The 3,833-nt window shown below is 33.0% G+C and overlaps 1 long non-coding RNA gene across 1 annotated transcript; it reads left to right on the top strand.

The window, feature by feature from the left end:
• The first annotated feature begins 2,852 nt into the window (after positions 1–2,852).
• LOC136968518 (uncharacterized) lies at positions 2,853–3,518 on the top strand. Its single transcript, XR_010879662.1, has 2 exons — positions 2,853–2,943; positions 3,296–3,518. It is a non-coding gene; the product is annotated as an uncharacterized lncRNA (long non-coding RNA).
• The last annotated feature ends 315 nt before the right edge of the window (positions 3,519–3,833 follow it).

Below are 3,833 nucleotides of genomic sequence, written 5' to 3'. Positions count from 1 at the left end.
ATAGATATAAACTGCGAAGACTCAGTAGACCACTTCTTATTCGAATGCACAAAATATCATGAACACAGAATGAACTTTGAGAGAGTTTGTCTTCAGGAGGGTCACAATTGGCCACCCAAAACACAAGACTTGTTCGCCTGTGACAAATTACTAAAAGCCATGACAAAATTCATACGAGATAGTAAAGCACTAATACCACCAATTATAGAAAACCGAGATAATGATCAGAACGACGACGAGAATCAAGATGACCACAACAACTAGGAACAAGAAGATCAAGACGACAATGATGAACAATAAAACACTCGACGAAAACGACAAAGACAACAATGCCAACCATGACTTTGACAAAATGAAAACATCACAACTATAACGACGCCCACAACAACAAACACAAATGAACAAAACCACGAAAACCATGACAACTGAGAAAACGAAGATCAAGATATCAGATACAACAACCAAATGAGCAGAGTAACAACGACGATGACGACCGACGTTACTAACTGGACCTACTTGTGTAAATAATGTACATAATGTAAATTGTAATGTGATTGTTGGCAAACCAGCCACTAACATAGTCAATTAACTATGTTATTTATGTAATTTCTATTTGTAATTGACTCCAATATACTTTAATTGTTTTCTTTTAATAAAAGCGAGGCAGACGCCCATGGGGTCCCTTGGGCTTAAGGTTGCTTATTTCACACTTTCCTTTCCTCCTTTATTTCCTCTTTCTCTAATTCTACTTTCTATTACTTCTTCCTTCCTTATCATACAGGGCAAAGTCTGTTGCTTACACAGACAGCCCTTCTTATCTTTAAATATAAATAAATAAGTATATACTGTACTTATTAAGCTGTATAATTATGTTATGTGAATTTCAATAAAACACTTAATAAATAAATTGGGTTTTTTATTAAAATACATAATATGTACGTAGTTGATGAGAGGTTTCAGTATATAGTTCAAATCGTTCTGAGTAAAAGTGTGACTATGCAGACGCGAATTTAGAGCGAGCGAGAGGTTGCGAGCGATTTAGTTTTCGCAAAGGAAAACCATGCACAAGCGAGACGCGAATTTCTGGTTCTCGCTCATATCTGACAGGTTTTGATATTTATCGCGTCTCGCCTCTTCTCGCTACATATTCTCGCTCGCTCGGAAAATTCGCTCGCTCGCGTCTGCGTAGTCGCACCCTAAATTTATTGTGTCGCCACCGTGTAACGATGGCGTACGCTCGGCATAACGCGGTTTACCTTATAACGCGGGTGTTGTTTCCCGTTACATGCGCGTTATATCGGGGGTCCACTGTAGTACAGTAGAAGCCGTTCTTCAGATTAAAGCCTTAATTCTCTCCCTTTCCGAAAAGCCCTTCTTAGTCTGTGTTTCATTGATGTACCATAACTATCTACCCAATTTCACCTCTTGGTTTTGGAACTTTTTAGAGAAAACTGGAACATTCTTATTGAAGAGTCACACATTTTCGAAGTCAACCACTTTCAACCCCCATATCTCCCACACCCTTATAGCTATTGACACGTAACCACCATATTTCACGATGGAAGACTTGGAGCTACTACCACACACAAAACACCATTCATATGAGATGTGTAGTTTTAGCTGCAGAGTGAAATATAGGCACAAACACGTCAAAACCCGTTTTTAGTCAGAACGCGTTTTAACTAGTTGAAACTAGTTTATACTGGAAGTCTTTGTTGAAACCCGTTTTGTCTAGTTAAAACTAGTTTTAACTCAAATTCATTTTTGACTAGCAGTAAATTCTAGTTTTAACTAGACAAAACGGGTTTTATCTAGTTAATTTACTGCTGTACATGTTTTGATTTTAGATAAAACTATTAATAGTTTTAACTTTTAACATTAGTTAAAACTAATTTTAGCTACATAAATATGTTTCGGGGAAATAAATAGTTATGTATAGTGATTCGTAGAATATGCCCAACATTTTGCTTATGAAGGAAATTATAGCGATAATTTGGATTTTGGAGGCCTCTAACATAATTATCATATTCTTGAGCATGTTTTTCTAATAAAATTTTGGAGTATATGAAAAATAATTGTTTATTGTGTTTGCAATGACGACTTTTTTACTGTCTGGCATTTTAGGCATCTCACCCCAAGTATCCGGGTGAGACGCCAAATGCCATTAGGGTAAGATAACAAATATAATTGCATAAAATTAATTTTCGAATATCTTAACCAAATTTAATTTATTGCATATGTAGTACAAAGTACTTCATAGTAAGTATCTAACGTGCTCTATAGCTAGCTGAAAGCTTTTTTCAGTCCAGAAACCTTTTTGAGAAGTCCTTATATGATTTCTATGCATATCCTGCAATAAAACGAGAAAACAACAATTTATTAAAAACAGGCATAGTGGAATTCAATTAACAAAAAATAGGCATGTTACCCGAAGAAAAATGTGGCATCTTTCCCATTTGTCGGGGTAAGTTGCCTAGTGGAGTCACGTGTTCTAGCATGTCCGATCGGGATCGGCGGTAGCTCACAATGGAAACTTTAGAACATTAACTCACACATTAATTGTTTTTCGCAATTTTTAATAAATTCTATTTTAAATTTTAGTTTTAATGTATAAATTAAAAGACACAGTCGTTTCTAAAAGTTCTTTAGACAATCACCATTTTCTTTCTTGTTCTAGAACAAACTTTTAGAAACGACTGTGTCTTTTAATTTATACAGAAAAATTTTTATCATCCGACGAAAATTTAGAAAAATTTTAGTTTTAAAATGATTCTAGAAACATTTCACAACAAAAACTTCGTTCTTATCTTGCTTTTATTCTTCTCAGATGTAGAAAATGAGGTAACGGTAGCCCAACTACAGGTTTCGGCACTCAATATTGGCCAAACGATTCATCATACAAACACGACAATATCTGACGTCACCGTTTGAAAATATCAAAAAGTAGGCATCTTTCCCGCTTACCATCTTACCTCGAATCACTCTATATGTTGCAGTCAAAACCAGTTTTTAGTTAAGATGCGTTTTAACTAGTTGAAACTGTTTACACTGGATGTCTTTGTTAAAACCCGTTTTGTCTAGTTAAAACTAGAATTTACTACTAGTCAAAAATGAATTTGATTTAAAACTAATTTTAACTAGACAAAACTAGACTTCCAATATAAAATAGTTTCAACTAGTTAAAACGCGTTCTAACTAAAAACGGGTTTTGACTGAAACATACGTATATATAGATATAGATATTATTTGCTGATTATCGAATATTGTTGATGTTTATTTTACTTTTATTTTTCAGCTTGCCTTTTTTCGGTGTTTAATAAAAATCCTTATTAAATCCTCAGCAAGAGTCAGCATGACATTTTTGCAAATAATAATCAACACGAATTAAATGAATCCGATGACAATTTTATAAATGAATTGATAAAACTGTAATAAACCGATGTAAACCCGAATTTAAACGAAACGAAAAATGATATTTTATGGAAAAAGTATTAAAATAATATTATTTGATAGAGCAACCGATTATAATTCATTAATTTATCATGAACTTTCGCAAATCATATAATTATTCAATTAATATATACTATTATAGAATGTTTATTAACAACATAATTTATACAAACATAAGTTAATGATTCAAATTTTTCTGAATAATTTGTAACAAACACGAAAAATGTATTCTAATTTACAAGAAACAATTTGTTTGACCTGTTTGTTAGAACCTTGCATAATGATGAATATCATCTTTGGCTGCGATGCTTTCAACATATGTATCAGCAGAAAAAAAATGTTTAGTCTAAAAATGATTAAATTAAAAATATATTATGCGAAAT

This window comes from Centruroides vittatus, unplaced genomic scaffold, assembly GCF_030686945.1.
Source record: "Centruroides vittatus isolate TY-2023 unplaced genomic scaffold, ASM3068694v2 contig_1490, whole genome shotgun sequence".
NCBI lineage: Eukaryota > Metazoa > Arthropoda > Arachnida > Scorpiones > Buthidae > Centruroides > Centruroides vittatus.
This window is presented reverse-complemented; position numbering and strand designations above follow the sequence as displayed.